The sequence below is a fragment of the Dromiciops gliroides genome, chromosome 2, assembly GCF_019393635.1.
Source record: "Dromiciops gliroides isolate mDroGli1 chromosome 2, mDroGli1.pri, whole genome shotgun sequence".
Taxonomy (NCBI): domain Eukaryota; kingdom Metazoa; phylum Chordata; class Mammalia; order Microbiotheria; family Microbiotheriidae; genus Dromiciops; species Dromiciops gliroides.
The window spans coordinates 328,674,473-328,686,703 of NC_057862.1; positions in this window are offsets into that span (position 1 = coordinate 328,674,473).

The following is a 12,231-nucleotide window of genomic DNA, read 5'->3' on the forward strand; positions in this document are numbered from 1 at the left end:
AGGGTGGTTAAAAGAATTGTCCAAGGTCACAAAACTGCTTTGCATCAGAGTGAAACCTAGAAAATAGGTTTTTGGGGGTTTTTTTTGGCAGGGCAATGAGGGTTGTGCCCAGGGTCACACAGCTGGTAAGTGTCAAGTGTCTGAAGCTAGATTTGAACTCAGGTCCTCCTAAATCCAGGGCTGGTGCTTTATCTACTGCATCACTTAGCTTCCCCCCAAATAGGTCTTTTAACATCCACTATAGTGCCTTTCTTGTTTTAAAGAGCAGAGTGGAGTTCAATCTCTTTGGCTTCTATACATTTTAAATCTGAAGTCAAAGATCTAAATTGATCTAACTCCAAGCTTCTTAAAACTGTGGGTCATGACTCCATATGGGGTCATGTAACTGGATGTGGAGGTGATGAAAAATTTGGCAACAGCAAAATACCTATTTTGCATACCTAAATTCCTGGGGTTGCATAAAAATTTCTTGGGCAAGAAGGGGTCGTGAGTGGAAAAAGTTTAAGGAGCCCCGATCTCACTGATATATATATATATATATATATATATGTATGTATGTATGTGTGTATATGTATATGTGTGTACATATATATATATATATATGTGTGTATGTGTGTGTATTTACATAGATATAGATATAGATATAGATATACATCATCCCGTCATTTCAGTCACAACATTTTTGTTAGTTGCTTTCCTGCTTAGCCCTTCTTGGCAATATCATAATTCTCAACCTAGAACCAGTTATCTTCCAGCTCTTTGGAATGGGTGAATAATTACTTGCCTCTCCCTTACCTGCATCTGGCCAAAACAATAATCCTCAGGAGCTTTGGTCCCAAGAATTATGTGGCTGCATCAAGGAAGAGGCAGCTTTCTGTTTCTTGCAGGGCAGGATCACTTTGACTTAAAACTTGTCTATTCCCTTGAAAAGGGACATTTCCATGGAACTTCAGAACAAGCCTTTAGAGTTTAGAATAAAGGAAGTATGATACCACCTCCAATTATATTATTTGACTAGACTGGAAGTAATGAATGAGGCTTTAAGACACAGGTATTGTGAGGTGCCTTTTGCTTCATTCATGTCTCTTCTTCCTCGTGGGTATTTCTTAGCTCTTTTGCTGTTCTTTGGGGGAGATATGATAGGCCCTCCCTAGATTTCCATTTCCATCCTCTTTTGAAGGTGTCTCATATATTTAGGGTTGTTGTTAAATATTATGTACTCAAGTTAAAGTAGTCGTTTTAATGAATTAGTGTGTTTACACTGAGCTAAAAATTTTCCGGAAAAATCTGTGTACTTCTTAGTGCCCTTTAGATCTCTTTTTAAACAAAATTGCTTGTTTATTTAGAAAGGTTCAGCATTCTAAGTGTCCTGTTGTCCATGGATGACAAGATTTCTAGGCCCCTGGCCTTTAACGGATTTGGGGTACTTCAAGTTCATTAACATGTTGACCATAAGGGAGAATGGTAGGGTACCATACCTTCTGCTCTTTTTTTTTCTCCTAACTATTCCAGCAGGCTCTGATCCCAGCTTCTCCCTTTGGACCTGCCATTTTCCCTCTGTTGTGGATCACACTTCCTTTGTTCCTGAGATCTATTTTTTCTATGGGCATTCTTCGCTTGCTACCCTGCCCCATCTCCTTGCTGGTCCCACTTTCCTTTTTGTTCCAATGAGATGTTAAATGTTCAACTTTCTGCCTCAACTGGCATCTGACATTGTCTCCATTATCCCTTTCTGGTACCACCTTTCTGAATTTGGAATACTATCCGCCTATGAATTTCAGAAGCAACGCCTGTTTGTCTTCTGTTGGATCCTTGAATATCTTGAAAGATCTGTGGTTTCTTTTGATCAGAGACCAAACTACCCATACTTTGTCATCCATGATTCTAATCTACATTTTCCAATAGTCCTCCATAAGAGAGTATGGAGGCATTCTTCATAGAGGAGCACAGGGACAAAGTATTTAAGAGCTAGAAGGGACTTTAGAGGTCTAGTCCCTCCCGAGTCTAGTCAAATTGACTCCTAAATATTAGAAGAAGCACAGGAATTAATTCAAGTCTTCTGATTCTCAGTCCCATGCTCTTTTCACTACAACATGCTGCTTCCTATTTACATGTATCATTCTTGCTCCTCATATTTAATTACTCATGACATTTATCAGCATCTCAGCTGAGAGTCCCCGGGGACGATTTCCTCTACATGAGAACATTTTGGGGGCTTACATTCTTAGAAAATGGAATGAATTTGAAACATAAACATAAAATGTGTTCAAAATTAGTATGTCTCTGTATACACTATATAATTTACTTATTCATTGTTTTAAAATCCATTACAAATAATCCCACTTTACATTTGCATTACAATTTTCAAAGCCCTTTTCATTATTTCATTTTCTCATTTGTTCTGCCTTGACTCATAGATCAAGTAAAGCTGGAGGAGACATTCCAGGACATGTAGTCCAACTCTCGCATTTTACAGATGAAATTGAGACTTTTAATGAGCACTTACTCTCGTTTGAGATTTCTAAGTGACCTAGCCAAAGTCACTTGGAGAGGCAGTATGACTTAGTGGATAGTGAGCTAGCCGATCTCAGATTCAGAAAAGCCTGGCTTCAAGGCCCACTTCTGACTCTTGCTGATTCTTTTTGTTTTTGTTTTTGTTTTTGTTTTTGCGGGGCAATGAGAGTTAAGTGACTTGCCCAAGGTCACACAGCTAGTAAGTATCAAGTGTCTGAGATCGGATTTGAACTCAGGTCCTCCTGAATCTAGGGCCAGTGCTCTATCCACTGTGCCACCTAGCTGCCCCCTGTACATATGATTCTAAGCAAGTAATTTCACCTCTTGGTTATTAAGGAAACTCTGATTATAACTTGCAGAGAAGATCCCCACTATGTTGATAAAAGAGGTTTCCTAACCGAGTTTCGATAACAGTGAAATAAGAAGTCTACCCCCATCCTTTATTTTGAAACATTCACTACTAAAGGATTACTCTGGCTAACATTGTGACGTGGACTAAACTGAGGCTCAAACTGGTTAAGTAATGCCCTATTTCCACTTCACTCCATCCTTAATTCTTATAGTATGAATGATTATTATGAATGTAGACTAGACCCAGAATTTTTTTTTTTTCTAAATTAACTGCTGATCACAGAGGCACAGATTTAGAGTAGGACAGGACCTCAGTCTCATTTTATAGATGAGGAAACTGAGGCCTGGGTATGTTAAGAGAATTGACCAAAGTCACACAAGTAGTAATTCTCTGAGGCAGAATTTGAACCCAGTTCAACTTGATTCCAAAGCCTTCCCATTGTACCAAGTTAGTCTTCTTATCAACTAGTTTTTGTGGATTTTTTTGGGGGGGTGGGGAGAGATATAGTAATCTACCTCTTTCTCCTAAAAGGTAGTTAGGGGTGGTATGTAGACAAGTAAATAGTTTTGGATAGGTTAGAGATCATCTTATATTTATATTGTTAACAACACAGCTGAAAATTGGACAGCCTTCAGAAATCTCAGATCCTAATTTTCCTTCCTGATTCTATTCCCTCTCTATAAAGGTAAATCAAGTCAGAATGTTTTTGTTAGGAGAGACAGATGGTAGGGGGAGGGAAGATAGGATAAAGAGGAAGGTACATAGCTTCATAGAGAGAAAAATACAATTTTTTTTTTCCTGTTGCCCTTTTGCCAATCAGTCTCCCACCCTTCAATCTTGAGGGAGCACAGAGTATTTGGAATGAGAGAAGCTACATCAGCTACTTTCACCTACATGTTGCCCTCATGAAGAATGGCCAGAAATCAAGAAAATGGTCTACAAAGCCCAGCCATGATCTAATACTGAGAATCGAGTGTTTGAATCAGTGATGCTAATAGGTACCTGAAACCAATTCAACTCCATGTTTCTTGGCTTGTAAGTCAATTGGCAATCCAGTGTTAAGGGTGGCTAATCTGATAAAAATTGACAGGGTGACAATGTTTCACCATTAGTCTCCAGATCCCTTATATTAGTACAGATCGTCTGCCTTTTTCAGAGTTCTAGGTGGGAAGCTGTTGGTCCTGGCAGATATCCTGAGAATGCAGAGGGAGAGAAACCTGCATTCGGGGAGAAAGGCCCAGCCTCTTGCCATGTTTACACCAAACAGTCAGGAATCCTCCCCTCCTCAATGGCAAAATTCATCACAACTAATTTCTATTTGCCATCTATTAGGCTACATTGTTTTGTCCTCAACGTCAGGTTAAATAATGAACCTCTCAGAATGGAGTAAATTAACCTCCACTTTATGTTCATGTCATTGTCAAATGGAAACATCACTTGTACAAATGAAAAAGATTCATTAGTAACACTAATGCATAAGCTCCTCTCTAGTAAGAGATAAGAGCGATTGAGGCCCTGTCATAATGCTGGTGTCAGCTTGTGGAAGAGCCAGCTTGTTATTTATGATCCCTGCCAACATCTTGGGGGATTATTTTCAGCAATGGTAATTAGCACACAATGCATCAAGAACAATTATGAGACAATGGCTGTGTCTGACAGGTGTGCCGCCCCTGCAGCAGCAAGGGCCCAGGAGCCCAGGGAGCCACATTCAGTTTCCACCTCTCAAGGGATAGGGCGTATTAAAAAAGGAGGCTAAGCTATACCAGACACATATAAATGAGCTGCGGTCCAATGAGAGGTCTCGCCCTCCTTAACTGATACCAACTCTTTTTGGGTGTCAGTGCTCTGATGTTTGGCTGTCATTCCAGGCCATCATTCATTCCAAAAGGTCCTACATGTCAGGTTAGGCAGGGTCAGAGTGATCTGATGATGGGTTTATCGCAGTTCTTCCCTTCTTTCTGCTCACTCCAGTGTTGGGGCTGGTTCCTTGATCTTCTGCTGAACAATGAATAATTCTCAATCCAACAACCTAATAATCACAGGGGTGCACATTTAGAACAGGAGAGCATTCTACATGAGGGGGTTGGACCCAATGGCCTCCTGAGGATCATGGGATCCCAGACCTGGAGCTGCAAGAGAGCTCATCTAGGGACCAATCCCCTCATTTTCTAGATAAAGAAATTGAAGTTGAGAGGGATGAAGTGACTTATCCGGGGTCACAGGTACTAAAATAGAAGACAGGATATTTGCTTGAAAAAGATATAGGAGACCACAAGCTCATTATGAGTCTGTGTAAATACAGCACCCAAGAAAACTGCTTTGGTCGCAGTCTGCGCTGAGAAGCAGAGCTTCTGCCCTGCTTAGTGCGCTTCTGGTACACTACGTTCACTTCTGGTACCACTGTTTAAGAAGTACATTGAGAAGCTGAAAGTTATGCAGAGGAAGAAACAGAATGACAAAGGGCCATGAGTCCGTGTCATATAAGGAGCTGTTAAAAGAAATGAGGGTGTTTAGCCTCTAGAAGCAAAGATTCAGGTAGGATATAATAGCTGTCCTGAAGTGTTTGAATGGCTATCATATGGTGCCAGAGGCTAGAACAAGGAGCAAAGGGTAGGAGTTATAGAGAGGAAAAGGAATGTTTGATGTCAGAAAAAAAATTAGAGCTAGCCAAGAGTAGAATGGTTTGCCTTGGGAGGGAGTGGATTCCCTTTGGATTCCTTGTCTTTGATGATCCTTGGCCTTAGGCAGAGGATGGATGGCCATTTATTTCATATGTTATCATGGGGATATGGGTTGGTCTAAATAGATTCTCAGGTTTCTAAAATGGTGTGATCTTGGGTTTCAGTCCTCCTTCAATGAATAATTATCACTATTTTGGGCCTCAATTTCCTCATGTATAAAATTATTTGGTCAGTTCTAGTTTGAACATTTTTAAAAAATTTTATTTATTTATTTATTTTGGCATGGGGCAATGAGGGTTAAGTGACTTGCCCAAGGTCACACAGCTAGTAAGTGTCAAGTGTCTGAGGTCAAATTTGAACTCAGGCACTCCTGAATCCAGGGCCAGTGCCCTATGCACTGCACCACCTAGCTGCCCCTCTAGTTTCAACATTTTATGATATTTACATGAAACCATAAAGGGTTGGCCAGAGAATGGAACACATTAGCCAATTCTGCTACTTGCTAGCCTTGGAGGTAAAATGAGAGAGAACAGGAAAAGGTTCCACGAGTCATTTAAATTATCTGTGAATTTCAGTTATCCATTCTTTTTCTGACCTCTCTTATTATGGAACAACAGAGAAATGTCTTTACTGTCAGTTCCTTTATTGCCTATACCTCAGTTTCCCAGTAAATAAAATGAACTTATTTGTTCATACTGCTTATATGTTCATAAGGGGTGATATGAGGTTGAATAAGATGGGAGCTAATTAAGTTCTTTGAGATCCTGGGCTGAAAACTGTCTGGAGCTATAAAGTGCAATTATCACTTTCCTCTTTTTTTTTTTTTTTAAGTGACTTAAAAATCTCATCTCAAAGTGAATTTAAGGAGCATGAATGTTAGAAGATTGACAGCTCTGGGAAGACACTTGTCTCTCCTGTGAACATTTTCTTGGCAGCAGTGAGTTCAAATTGCCCGTGGTACTTTAAGTGGCCTCTGCCAATGTGACATGCCCAGCGCTAAGAGAAAGGGAGAAGCCTTCTCAGAGGCTTCGAGAACCCTAACCCTCTTGGCTATTGGCAGGAGACTGATTTCCTGATTGATGTTCCTGTCCCAGGGACTCTCGAAAGTCTTCTCCTGCATCATAATTCAGAAGCATTGATTCTGTGGTGCTCAGTTTTCCTTAGAAATTATCCATTACTACTGGAAAAACAATAGCCTTAACTGCATGGACCTTTGTTGGCAAGGTGATATTTCTGCTTCTTAGGGTGTTGTCCAGATTTGCCATAGCTTTCCTTTCGAGGAGCAAGCATCTTTTAATTTCCTGCCTGCAGCCACTGTCTGAAGTGCTCTTTGAGCCCAAGACTTATTAGTTACAAGTAAAAGAAAGATAGGAGCCTAACAAAGATGGTTGTGTAGTTTTGTATATGGTAAATGGTCTATGGCCTTGGGCTACTGTTCAGCCTGCCTCTGCATTTCCACTGGGCTTGGGCTTGTAAAATAAATGGCTACCTTCAAGAGGGTGGCCTCTGCAGGCAATAAATGCAGAATATTGGGGATAAGAGAGGGAAGGTAGAAGAGGTCAGTCCCACTTCAGGCTGTTGAAGGAAAAAACATGTTGGAGACTCACAGCTCTTCTCATGTCTTCCCAAAGTCTTTTCCTTTAGCAAACCAGACACTGTCCTAAATGCTTTATATCTGTACAACTCTGGGAGATTGATATTATTATTTCCACTTGACATTTGAAGAACCTGAGGCAGACAGAGATTAAGTGATTTGCCTAGAGTCACTCAGCTAACAAGCATCTAAAGTCAAATTTGAACTCAGGGCTTCCTGACTCCAGGCCCAGTGATCTATCCACTAGTGAACTTAAATCAACAATAGCGCTACTGAAGATTGTCAAACTGTTTTGTAACTGAAAATTTTAATTGTTTTACTGTGAGCCTAACAATCATCAAGTATAAACATTTCAATAAAAAAGAACAAGAAACTAGATAGTATAAGAAATATTGAACTTTTGCTATATAATTTAAAAGTAGTCTCTAAAAGATAAAGCTACTAACAAGGTAGTAATAAAACTGTTTTTCTGCATATATAGTTTTGTTTCAATCTGTGCATTTAAAAAGGTTTTGTGATTTTCTTTTTTTTTCATCTATCATCATTCATGAATTCAGCATACCCTGTGAAAAGCCGTAGCTTGTAACAATTATGAATGATCAAGCATAATAGAGCAACACATTGACCAGGTATGAGAGTGCATGCTGGATTCTGTACCTTTCATCCATCACCTCTTTGCTAATAGGTGGAAAGCATGTTTCATCATTAATCTTTTGAAGTAATGATTGGTCACTAATTTAGTGACAGTTTGGAGGTCTTTTGTTTCCCTTTACTTTACTATTGAAGTCATTGCATGAATTGGTCTCCTGGTCCTCCTTATTTCACTCTGGATCAGTTCACATAAGTCACATCATATTTTTCTAAACCTATCCTATTTGTCATTTTTTATGGCTCAAAAATATTCCATTATAATCATGTGCCATAATTTGATAAATTATTCTTCATTTGATGGAATATATATATATATATATGTATATGTGCATGTGCATGCACATGTGTATGTATATGTATATGTATCTGTGCATGCATATGTACCCCTACATACACACATCTATTTGTATATGTACATGCATATATGCACACACACAAATATGTAAGTGCTTTCCCTCTGTCCTTAGCCTCTTTGCTTAATACTACTGCTTGGTAAAAGTGTCTGTACAGTTTAATGACATTGGAAATGTAGTTCCAAATTGTTTTCCAGAATGGTTGAGCCAATTCATAACTCTTTCAGCAGGGTATAATTGTGCTTGTCCTCTTGTATTTTTGTTGAGTCATTTCAATCTTGTCTGACTCTTTGTGACCCCATTTGGGATTTTCATGGCAAAGATACTGGAGTGGTTTGCCATTTCCTTCTCCAGCTCATTTTTCAGATGAGAAACTGAAGAAAACAGGGTCAAGTGACCGGCCTAAGGTCACACTGCTAGTAAGTGTCTAAGGTGGGATTTGAACTCATGAGGATGAGTCTTCCTGATTTTAAGCTCTGGGCTCTACTGTCCTCCCATAACTCATTCACAAATTTTTATTTTCCTTTTTTTTTGACATCTTTCTGAAAGTGATGTATGTGTGACAGAGCCTCAGAATTTATTTAAATGTGTACCTCATTATTGATTTAGAACATTTTTCATATGGTTGCTGATAATTTGCAATTCTTCAAGAGGTATCTGTTCATATCATTTGATGATTTATCTATTTGGCCAATGACTCTTGTTTGTATATATTTGTACGAATTCTTTATTCAAGATGCCTAGTATATCTGTATGTGAGGAATTTTCTGTGATTTCCTCCATTAATGGTTTCACATCGAATTCTAGTTGCATATATTTTGTGTATGCAAAAACTTTTCAGTTTTGGATAATCAAAATTGTCTTTTTACATTTTGTTGTTACCTCTATCACTGGTTCAGAAAAGAATTATCCCTCTAGCCATAGTTGTGAAAGATACATGAAATATGTAAATTAATTTAGTTAGTGTCATCATTCCTATTATATTGGCAAAGCACAACCACAAGAAATCAATCATTCGATCTTCATTTATACAAAATACTCTGTATCATATAGGTCACAATGTTTTTTTAGTGGATGGACTCACAGATAACATATACATTCTGTAATTATTTTGAATGAAATTTCTTTTTCTATCTCTGTCTTCTGGCTTTGTTAATAATGTACAGAAAGGCAGTCTGGTGAAGACTATGGGTTCCTTCTCCAAATAAATTTTAAAGTCCCCCAAATTAGTAAACTATTCTAGTAATTCAGTCAGGTGGTAATGAAGGCCTGTCCTAGGTTAGTGACAGTGTTAATAGAGAGGAGAGGAAGAATGTAAGAGAAGTTGGAGAGGTGGAATCAATACCATTTAATTCTTTTAAAAAAAATAATATTTTCCCCCAAGTACAGGTAAAGACAATTTTTAACATTGATTTGGAAAAAAAAACTAAGTTCCAAATTTTCTCCTTTCCATGCCTCGCACCCCCTCCCTGAGATAGTAAGCAATTTGACATAGTCTATACATGTTTAGTCATGCAAAACATATTACCCTATTAGTCATGTTGTGAAAGAAGACACAGACCCAAAAAGGGGGGAAAATCCCATGAAAACAATAAAGTGAAAAATAGTGTGTTTCAATCTACATTTAGACTTCATCAGTTCTTTCTTTGGAGGTGATAGCATTTTTCATCATGAATCCTTTGGATTCATTTGGATCATTGTATTGCTGAGAATAGCTAAGTCATTCACAGTTGATCGTTGTACAGTATTGCTGTTACTGTGTACAATGTTCTCCTTGCTCTGCTTACTTTACTTTTGCATGTGTGTGTGTGTGTGTGTGGCGGCAATGAAGGTTAAGTGACTTGCCCAAGGTCACAGCTAATAAGTGTCAAGTGTCTAAGGTTGGATTTGAACTCAGGTCCTTCTGAATCCAGGGCCGGTACTTTATCCACTGCACCACCTAGTTGCCCTCCCCAATTTCCTTTATTTTGTATCAGTTTCTGTCTTTCCAGGTTTTTCTGAAATCCACCTGCTCATCATTTTTTATATCACAGTAGTATTCTATTACAATGATATACTACAACTTACCAATGTCTAATTCTTTACCATTACAAAAAGAGATTCAGTAAAAAAAAATTTTTTTTTCTATAAATAGGTCCCTTCCCCTTTTTCTTGGGCCTCTTTGAGATATAGACCAGTGGTATTTATTACTAGATCAAAGGGTATGCAGTTTGATTGCTCTTTGGATATAGTTCCAAATTTCTATTCAGAATGGCTGAATCAATTCACAATTCAACCAATGGAGCCTTAGGGTCCCAATTATTCTGCATCCCCTCCAACATTTATTATTTTCCTTTTTTTGTCATATTAGCTAATCTCATAGGTGTGAGGTGGTACTCCAGAATTGTTTTATTTTTTATTTCTCTAATCAATAGGGATTTATAGCATTTTTTATGTGACTATAAATAAATTTAATTTCTTCATCTGAAAATTGCCTGTTCATATCATTTAACCATTTATCAATTGGAAAATGACTTGTGTTCTTATATGTTTTGAATCAGTTCTCTACATATTTAAGAAACAAGGCCTTTATCAGATATGCTTGCTGTAAAAATTGTTTCTCAGCTTTCTACTTTCCTTCTAATCTTGGGTGCACTGGTTTTGTTTAGCACTTAATTCTTAAGAGTGGATGGAGACAGGAAAAAGCAAAGTTATAATCTCATAAATATACTCAACTAATAGTAACTGGGGGCAAGTTTTGTCACTATTATACCTTTCATTAGAGCAGTCTCTTTCCTGTCTTCACTCACAGCCAGACTAATGGTTAGACCCTGCCCTTCCATGAACACAAATTGGAAAAGCCTCTCTGAGGTTGAATCTGATGGTCTGGGAATCCAGAGAAACAGACATTTACATAGTTTAATAAACAGAAATACTTCCTTGACTATTGTGGATAAAGGAAGTTAGGCCAATAAATGACAGATGGATAGAGACAGATATGTGATAGATAGATAAAGCATTTATTAAGTGCTAGTTATGTTCCAGGCACTGAGCTAAACACTGGAATACAAATGCAAGGAAACAGAAAAATTCCAATCCTCAAGAAGTTTATAATCTACTGGGGGAAAACAACAAGTAATAGGGAGCTAGAACAGATGGGGGAGGGAGTGTGTGTACACTAGGTGGCAGGCTATCTATTCTGAGCTTTTATTTGAATTATGATCTCTCTATATACTTATTTATTCATTCTTTAACCTCTATATACCTGGTGGAATTAAAACTTCTCAAATACCAAGTTTGAGTTCCCTCTTCTGATGTTTTTGTTATTATTCCCTTTGTTTATCTTGCTCCCTTGACCCTTTTTTTTTTCTGTTGCAATTCACTCTTGGAATTACCAATCAATGAGGGATGTAATGAAGACAAACATTGCCTCATGGTAAAAATGTTGCTGTATCCAAAATTGCGTGGTCCAATTCTAACCCCACACCTTCCTATGATCATTTGCTTTCCCAATTGCCAAGCAATCTTTTCTTTGCAATCATGTCCTGCCACCCTTGTGGGTGCTAATTGCCCCCAGGAGCTCCAATTTCCCATCTCTTTAGTTAAGATGTTGTCCATGGAGACAAAACATTCTTCTTTTGGATGTCTTGGAACTTACCCTCCCTTTTGTTTTGACTATCTTTTCTGTTGCTTTATCAGTTTGTGCTCTAGGTTTTTTTATTGAATTTTCTTCTTTTTAAGTCTTGTGGTAGTTTTAGCCCCTTTTCCTCATATTATGTTGTCACTCACTTTCTTATTCCTTACCCCTTTGACAGAAGGTATTTCTTTTTCTTTGTACTCTAAATTTTAATATTTTATTTTCCCCCAATCACATGTAAAAACAATTTTTAACATTGTGAAGGTAATTTGATATAGGTTATATATGTGTAGTCATGCAAAACATATTTCCATGTTAGTTATGTTGTGAAAGAAAACACAGACAACAATACCCCAAGAAAAATAAAGAAAAAAGATGCTTCAATCTGCATTCAGATTCTCTCACTTCTTTCTTTGGAGATAGATAGCATTTTTCATCATAAGTTCTTCAGAATAGTCTTGGATCATTGT